This window comes from Pogona vitticeps, chromosome 9, assembly GCF_051106095.1.
Source record: "Pogona vitticeps strain Pit_001003342236 chromosome 9, PviZW2.1, whole genome shotgun sequence".
Lineage (NCBI taxonomy): Eukaryota > Metazoa > Chordata > Lepidosauria > Squamata > Agamidae > Pogona > Pogona vitticeps.
In genome coordinates, this window is record NC_135791.1 from 19,760,810 (window position 1) to 19,770,319 (window position 9,510).

General features: G+C 37.0%; 1 long non-coding RNA gene across 2 annotated transcripts; it reads right to left on the bottom strand.

Moving 5' to 3' along the window:
• Positions 1-550: 550 nt before the first annotated feature.
• LOC110070361 (uncharacterized) lies at positions 551-9,260 on the bottom strand. 2 transcript variants are annotated; one of them, XR_012081046.2, is made up of 4 exons: positions 9,240-9,260; positions 8,408-8,425; positions 7,209-7,238; positions 551-5,137 (listed from the first exon to the last, which is right to left on the bottom strand). It is a non-coding gene; the product is annotated as an uncharacterized LOC110070361 (long non-coding RNA). The 2 variants fall into 2 exon arrangements; XR_002299017.3 differs by lacking the exon at positions 9,240-9,260 and having other exon boundaries at positions 8,408-8,491.
• Between the last annotated feature and the right edge of the window lie 250 nt (positions 9,261-9,510).

Sequence of the window (9,510 nt, forward strand, 5' to 3'; positions counted from 1 at the left end):
TGAGAATGTTTTGATGATTCTCATTCAGTTTAACAGAAAATTAATTCTATTCAAATAGGGGGAAAATCAAAAGAGGAGACATATCAGAAAAATTATCATGGATTCTTATGCATGTCTTATACAGGAGGTAACTGAGGTGTGTGTGTGTGTGTCTTTTCTTTCACTGTACCTTCAATATTGCCCTCCCCTGTTCCTGTTGAAAAATTTTTAGTGAAGAAAAGGTATTATAAACATCTGTAGTACAGAGAAAATGTACTTAAAATACTCCCTCAGAAGGGTAACATTTTGAAGGCTTGAGGAAAGTTGCTGAACCATGAAAAAATTACAAGCACTGAAGCAAAAATTTCACTAAATTCTTCCTGAGAAACATGCTTTTTCCCCTTTTTTCCTATCCCTTCAGAAATTTTACAGAATTCCCCCACATTTCTCTTACTATTTTGATTTAGAGGGCTGTCTCCCTTCTCTTCCAAACCTAATATAGTACAGTATCTTTAAAAGGCACTAGGTAGAGGAAACTGTTGACAAAACAAAATAACAGCCAGTTACATGGTTTCTGACAGTTCAAAGGAAGCTGAGGCCATTTTACATTGTGAGGCCTCCTCACTGTTTGGCAGAAGTGGCAAAAGAGAGGCAAAGGAATGCAAGAGGGGAAAATATTAGACAATGCATGACAGGATGATGTTTGGCTGAGGCGAGGCCCGGGACAAAATGGCTTCTCTTAGGACCTGGCAGTTCCTGCTATTAGCAGTGGTGGCGTCTCTCTTTCTCTATACACTGAAATCCTCACTGTAGCCGGGAAAGAAATGGTTTTCCCCAAAAACACTATATTGTGACAAGTTCTTGTTGCTGTAATGTACAAGATCTGAGGCAGGGTGGTCTTAGAAGGTTAATTTAGAGATGTTAACTTTACAAAAGACCAATCTTCCTGCCGGTGTATTTTGGATTCTGGTTATTCAGGGGAGCTGGCAATGGAGATTGTCATGATAAGCACTTCCCAATTTACCACACAGAACCGTTGAATTACAGGGCAAAAAGCATAAACCTTTTAAAGGAAACCAAACCAAAACACACTATAACCATTGCCAATGCTGAGACCTACCTAAAAAAATTATTTTAAAATTTCTGTTTCTCCTGGATAAATTTATTTATTTACAGGCGTACCTCAGTTTACAAACACCTCGGTTAATGAAATTTTTGGTTTACGGAAGAAAATCCAATCAAAATAATGCCTTGGTTTACTATTTTTTTTTTTCACAATACGAAGCAAGTTTCCTCAGGTTGCATGGTGCCTGGGAGGTTTATAGCACCGCCCCATGCATGCGTTCCTGTGGGAAATTGTGTTTCAGTTTGTGAATTTTTTGCAATATGAAATATCCCGGAGAACACATTAAATTCGTAAACTGAGGTACGCCTGTATTTCTCTTCACCTTTCTCTTTAAAAAGGACTCAAGGTGGCTTATATCATTAAAATACTATTTTTAAAAGCTAAAAATAGTGAGTATACAAATATTTAAAAAGAACCAACCAAGCAGCACACTAAAATGTTAAACAAAAATCAACACCAAGAACACATTCAAAGCAACAAGGCACAATAATCAGTTAATTACTGAAGGTGCAATTGTCCAGGGTCACAATATCAAATCATGTTGGAGCAGTCACTAAGACAAAGTATTAAAATGTTGCAAAATTAATTTTAAAAACAATTGCAAGAAAGTAATAGAAATTTCTCTGTCTTCCCTGAGGTGGCAGTAGTTCAATGGACTGTATTACCTAAAATTTTATATTTCTTCCAAGTGCTACTGTTAACTTTCTGGTTGAAAAAAAAAGTAAAAATGTTTTATAATATTATTTATCCATAAGCGAAAGCACTCATGACTCAATTAAACTGCTTTGCAGACTTAAGAAGACAGGAGAGAGGCAGGATCTTTAACCTGGCTCGTGATGGGGTGAACTGAACACTGTTTGTACAATGCAATGTGCTGGTCAGTGAGATTCTGTTCAATCCAAGCTGCACTTGTTCAAAAATGGCTTTTAAAATAAAAATGACAGCAATTTGGAATTGATGGTGCAAAAAGCTGATCTCTAACCACTCGCCACTTTGCCTAGTGCTCAGGTGTCCTAGCCTAGCAAACAAACCTAGGGGTGGATGAAAATTTGGTTCCAGGCTTTTCATGAACCCCTATGCTTTCAGGTTTTACAGGAACCTTAAATGGCTTGGGTCCAAGCTATCTCAAGGACCATGTCTCCCTTTATGAACCTGCCCGGGTGCTGAAATCATCACGGGAGGCCTGTCTCTCAGTCCCACTATACTCACAGGTGTGCTTGGTGGGGACACAGAAGAGGGCCTTCTCTGTTGCTGCTCTGAGACTTTGGAACTCCCTCCCACTGGAGGCCAGACTGACCCCATCTTTGCTGTCCTTCCTCAAGCAGATGACCTTTCTCTTCAGCCAGGCTTTCCCTTAATGGCTAGCTGTTTGAGAGGGGTTTTTTAATGGATTCCTTTTTGCTTTGGTGTTGATTTTGTTTAGTGTGTTATTTGTGCCATTCTTTATTAATATTTTTATGCTTACAGTTTTTAGCCTTTAAATGTTGCCTTGTAAGTCAGTCAGTCAGTCAGTCAGTCAGTCTGTCTGTCTGTCTGTCTGTCTGTCTGTGGTCTTCTTCAATCTTTGCACCATTTGAAGGAAAGAGGGGAAAGTGAATCGCTGCTTTTGCACATTCTTCACTGATATTTCCCTCTTTGCATTTTGGAATTATAGGATTTTTTTCCAAACAGAAGACTGATGGACTAGTCCTCAGCAAGTATCTTCTAATGTTGTATATTGACCAAGACGAAATAACACAGAGCTTCTGAAGCATATTAGGCCAATCATTTTATAAAACTATTCACAAGATCAGTGAGATGATATTTATTTATTTATTTATTTATTTATTTATTTATTTATTTATTTATTTATTTATTTATTTATTTATTCATTCATTCATTCATTCATTCATTCATTCATTCATTCATTCATTCATTCATACACTACGTTTCTCCAGTATGTAAGATGAGAGAAATGTAGTAGTCTCTTCCAGACCTTCTCCTCATTTGGTCTTGAGATTTTAGATCTCCTGATGATTACCGGTAGATGCCAGGTATAACATTAAAACTGACTGATGCATGTGCCACATAGGAATATAGGTCCATGAAAAAGTGTGGCCACTTCAGGCATAGTGTATGTGTCTGGAGTCTGTACTTCCATTTGGATCAGGGAATCATACATTTGTAGTCTAAAATAACCCTGCATTGACAAACAAATCTCCTCAACACAGGTGAGGCTGTAATCCAGATTTTAAAAATTCCATTGTGAGCCAAATCCCTTCCTTGCAAGTCCTCAAAGATTTGAATACCAGGTCTTTTTTGAGATTTAGCATACTGGTTACTGGGACATTATTCCCTTGACAAAGGAAGAGGGAAACTGTAGGACATATTTTGGACTCCTTTTCAAATGCAACTGGTCTCCATTAACTCGTAAGTTCACCTGGTCAAATGACCTGCATTCCTGAAGGCATGTGCTGATGAGATCATGACTAACCTTCAAGAGAGCAAGATTCAATGATGTGGGACTTTCATGACATGGTCAGTGCTTTTTCCCTGGCTCAGATGGAAAAGGTAACATGATTCATGGTTTCCAAATAAATCCAAAAGGAAAGTCAAAAAGGTAACTGGCAGAGAGGTTGGGGCAACATCCGATTTGTAGTTGTATAGAAGTGATATAACTGACACATCTCAGCATGACAAAAACACCACATTTCTTGATCTGTAAGGGGGCCAATTTTAAGAGGACAGTGGGGATCCATAGCAAAGTAGTTTTTTAAAAAACGTATAGAGATCCATAAGTTTTTTTAAAAACCTGATACCATAGATGAGCACCCAAAGACACCTTTATCATAAAAAGCAGTTACCACATTCTCAGAGCCAAAGGGGAAAAACTAGGACACCTTTGAGTGTGGCCTCTATCTTTCCTTAAAGTCCTGGAGTTTGGGAAGAACCATGAGCTAGGAGGTCCTTCCTCAGTAAGAGGTAGGCACTTGGTATTACACTGTAAACTCATTATTTGCAGTCAAGGTCTGTGTGACTTACTCTTTTTGGAAAAGAAAACCCTGCCTCATCCCAGGCCTTGCACTTTGGAAGACCCCATTGCAGATCCTATAGCTTTGGGGGAGGCGGTTACAGTGAACTTGTTAGGTCACACTAAATGTGATGTTAGCAAGTGGAATCATCCCTGTTGGAATTATCTTGGATGGTGGTACACAGGACTTGGAGCTCTGCTGAGTGTTTATTTGTTTGCTTTGTTGGCAATAAACATCCTAAAATAATTCCATTGTTCTCCTTTTTCTTCCACTTCAGCTTTTTACAGTTTTTCTAACAATCTTCAGTACTGTGAAGCAAATTAATTACACAACCGGATAATAACAGGTATCAACACGGTTGAGCCTTGTGTGTCAACAGTCTGTTCAGGATTACATCATTAAATTGTGAGCAGAATTTGTTATCCAGCCTGGAAGAGGAAACAGATATCACCGTAACACTCCACAGTGAACATGAGATTTCTTACCTCCATGTCAGTATGTGAGACTCTACCTAATCATAGCTGTATGTTACTAAATTTACAAATGAGAAAAAAAGTGGCATTTATGGCCACAACTTTTTCAGCAACTTACAAGGAAATTGTGATTTTATGTGAACTAAAAGGAAGAAAAGGACAAACTGCAATGTCAGTGCAATTGCTATATTCCTTTATTCTAACAATGCTTCTGCTACCTGCCAGAACAGCAAAAAAGGCAGTTTTATTGCTCTTAGCCCTCCATTGAAAAAGGCAACAGAATTGTAGTTTGATGCAATTTAGCTTTATTTATTTATTTATTTATTTATTTATTTATTTATTTATTTATTTATTTATTTATTTATTATACTTTTATCCCATCCACCTAGTGGTGATCCAGTAGTCTGGGAAGCTAATAATTATCTTCATTATTGTGATATGATTCCCTATTGAAGAATTAGTTTGGAGTGGCAGCAAAGAATGCACAACAGCCAGAAGTGTTCCCCCATGTCATCCGGAAACCTCAGTATCTCCAGCCTTCAATGGGCCTATGAAGGAGAAAACAAATAATTCAGGTCAAAATAAATATTCCAAGTCAACTAGTTAAATACCTATGCCTAAACAGATGACATTGTTTTCTGGGCAGGATCAAGCCTTGTCTTAGTCCTGCTGATTCCTGCATTGTGCTTAAATCCCACAAGCTGGAAAATACTTGAAGCCACCATCTCTAAAAGGGGACTAGAAAGTTTCATGAGAGTAAAAATATTCATGGCTACCTATTGCCAGGATCAGAGACTCCATGTTTCTAAACACCAGCCATTGAAAAATCATAGTGAAAGAGCACTATTCTCTTAATGGTTTATTTGTGGGCTACAGAAGTGCACTAGCTTGCTGACCAAGCAAGACTCTGGTTTCAACCAGTAGAGTTCTTGCTGTGAATCATCACATCTTATAGAATCAAGGAACTCTAGGTCTGGAAGCACCTAAAGTATTGTTTAGTCTTGCTATTGCAGGTACCCACAGCTGAAGCTTTCTTGAGGAATGGTCCTCCAGTCTTTTTTAAAAACCTCTAATGAAAGGAAGCCAATCATCTCCCAAGGAAGCCCATTCCAATATCAAGGAGGCGGTGTTTTTTTTAAAAATCATTTGGGAGTTCTTCCTGTTGTTTGGTTGGAATTTCTTGTCATTTGAATCCATCTTACTTACTTCCAGTTGGAGCAGCAACAAACAAGCTTCCTCAATCTGCCATGTGGTAGCCCTTTAGCTATCACATCTAGCGGAAACTTTTGTGCTGAATACACTCATGCTTAAGTGGCACTTAAAACTGCTTCATTTGTACAGCATCATGCCCCTTGAATTCTCCTGTATCATGCTTTCTTCTTCTTTCTTCTTCTTCTTCTTCTTCTTCTTCTTCTTCTTCTTCTTCTTCTTCTTCTTCTTCTTCTTCTTCTTCTTCTTCTTATTATTATTATTATTATTATTCTTATTCTTATTCTTATTCTTATTCTTATTCTTATTCTTATTATTCTTATTATTCTTATTATTCTTCTTATTATTATTATTATTATTATTATTACTGTTTTCATAAAGAGCACAGCTATGAAACTCCTCTGTCACCTTTTGTTACGGATCTTCCCATCTAAAATGTCTACCTTTGTAGATGTTCTCCTTTTCTCTCTCCCATGTCCAGTCCATGGTTCATTTCCATTAAATTGTTGTTACCATTCTTTCATGAAATTATATCCTTCTCTTTATTTGCTTATTTTTAAAAAGAATGTGAATATCAAATATGCTTTGCAGCCGATCAGGCTATACGCAATAACACAGATTAAACCAAATATAAAATCGTATTTGGCATCTCACGCAAGTACATACAGACAGCCATAAAAGGCATAACATGATAAAATAACAGTGATAAAATGTAATAGTATGCTCAAAAAAGAAAAGAAAAAAGACTCAAGATGTGAGGTTAACTTGTAGGGTTCATGAAGCAGGCAATAGGTTCAGCCTTCCCATGGCTCATTTAACAAATTTAGCGGTCCTATAGGATATATAGTAGTTTGTGCCAGCTGTGCATAGAGGGGAAGGGTTCTTGATCCCTGCTGTTAAGGGCTTTAGATATTGATCCTACAGATCTGCATACAGAGGAGATAGGTTCTGTTAGAAAGTTTACCATGTCCTCCATTGTGGAGCATTCTGCTGGGCAGTGTCTGTCTGAACCAGGTTGGTCCATGTAACATCTCTTATTAGCTCACAAGAGCTGAGACAACTGCTAAGAGGTGCAGACCTAACTCATTACAGCTGAAAATATGTGAATATCTTGGTTTGCATGATTAAACCTGAGGAAACCACTGAAGACCAAAATATTTTTATAGTTTTAAAATAACCACAATATTCATTAGAAAAACACTGGAGAGGAGGTGTGTGTGTGTGTGTGTGTGTGTGTGTGTGTGTGTGTTTCTGTCTGTCTGTCTGTCTGTGTGTCTACATGGCCTAAAGATTGCTCAACCAAATGCAGGCAAAAAAATCTTTTATTATCTGTTTGATTTACCTGTTCTATCTACTTGATTTTTCACAGTATATACTCTTTTTTTATATCAGTTAACTAGCAATACTCACGTCCAGGTTTCTTGAAACTTAACCAAGGAGCTAAAATAGAGAAAACAACGGTTAGTCCTTTTCTCTCTTTTTTAAAGAAATTGAGGTTGAGGAAATTGGGGACAAGAAGGTAGTTTTGCCATGCTAGGGTGATCTTTCATTACTTCTTGGACGCTAGACAATTTTTAAAAATTCACTTGTTAAAAACTGTGGTCACTAGAGGGACAAGGGGGCTTTCCCTAGTTTTTTTTCTTTTTAAATTGGTACAAAAGTAATATGTATATGAATGATGGAAAGCAAGCATTCTTTTAACCCAGTTTCAGATCTCTTCAAAGCCACTGCTTACTATTTAGTTTTGGAGATATACAGTTTTTAGGTGTATGGATCTAAAGGTTAGAGCAAAGCCACCAACAGAGTTTAACCCACCATTTATTCCTTTTGCGCTGGTGACACTCATAGCAGGGCTCAGAAGCTAATGGAACCAGATCTTAGTGCTAGATCTGTGTGACATTTTTCTAATACTTAATTTCCTATCTGTAAATATTCCTGTTCAAATTCTAGTCCACAATTTTATAATAGTTACACTATCAACACTCTAATGTCTTCCAACTGCAAGTCCATTGCTAATCAGCACTCTAAGCTTATCTCCCCTTTGCTATAAATCATTTGCTTAGCAATGCTCTTAAGACATTAGCAAACATTCAGTTTCTCAATTTTTTTTTGTTTTAGTTAAATATTATTGTTGTGTAACCTCAGCCCCACTGAAAACATAATGGCCAGATGCCATTCTGTGATGAAGAAAAGGAAATTTACAAGTGCGTCATAATCTAGAACACAAATCAAATTCTACAGCCAGAAATGGCTTATTCCTATAAGGTTTTTTAAAAAGTGGCCAGAATCCTCTTTGTCTTCACATAATATAATAATATCCCCATTTAAATTTGCTGAGCATTATGTCCAGGTAGCAGGGATTGTGTGCCGTTGCACAATCAGCCATGCGGGTCCCATTGTAGCCTATTGCACAATGTACCTGTAGAAGTGCTTCTAGCACATCCATCTTGGCACAATTAGAATGTTATACCAGTGTATTTCTCCATAGGATTTCAGTCTTGCCAATAAATTGTATGAAGATTACTGTAAGACACACAGTTACATATCCACTCATTACCATTATTTCTTCATTAAAGATTGTCCAAAGAAATATGGTGTGTAATACTCACCCCAAGGAGAGGCGCTTTCTGAAATATGAATAGAAACACATAGAAAGAAATTATTTTCATGGCTCAAAAACTGTGAAATGTCAGTGATTATATTCAGCAAATTGATCAGAAAGCCATTTTATCCTTTGGGAAAAAATAACTATTAAAACTTTGTGGTATAGCTGAAGCAAATGGTTTGTAATTTCACTGGTGTGTTCCCCTCTTTGCAATCTAACATATGTCAAATATCTCTGTCCCAGTGAAAAAAGAATATATATACCCATATTATTTGTCTAATACTCTGAGTTTAAGCCACAAGGTGTAGGGGAGTAGAGGTCAATAGCTTCCTTCCTTTCTTGAATGGCCTTTGGATTAAAGAAGATGAATACATTGAAGTATCCAGTGTACCGGTAGTAGCCAAAACTCTGCTTATACTGCAAATAAGTCTATTAAATAATGCCATGTTTCTGGAATAATGATATTCATGTTAGTTAAAGAGATTTGTGTATGACATTATTAGTTCTTGCTGTCTTTAAGAATTTTTTTTGCCCCTCCCCCCGAAAGGAAATAAAAGTCCAACATAGGTATGCTTCTCTAAGCTCTGTCTGGAACAGAAATTAACACATCTTATTAAAGCTTTTATGAATAACTGGATTCACCAAAGCAAAATAAGCGCAACCAACTGGATGCTTATTTTGCAGTTAACCTCACTCCCTCAATGGGAATATAGCCTAAGTATCAGACTGTTTTATCAGGCATAGCTGAAGGCCAGTGACACAGGAAAACAGGTAGAGACCTTGGAGGAGAGATATTATGCACCATTTAGCTATTACAAAGAGATTTGAATACTCACAGGTGTAGTTTGCCCACCGCTCTACATTTAAAAAAAAAAGGTTATCATTTAGTGAGTCTTTCTAAAGCAACATACAGTTTTTAATTATATAATTATTTGATTAATTCATTTTTAAGATTATAATTTATAGTCTTTTAAATTAGATTGTTTTAGTAACTTATGGGCCACCTTGGATCCCTCAACTGGAAGAGATATAGGATACAAATAAAATAAACAAACTTAATTCACACTGGCATTTAGACTAGCCCTCTAAGTTCAGCCAATCTGCTTG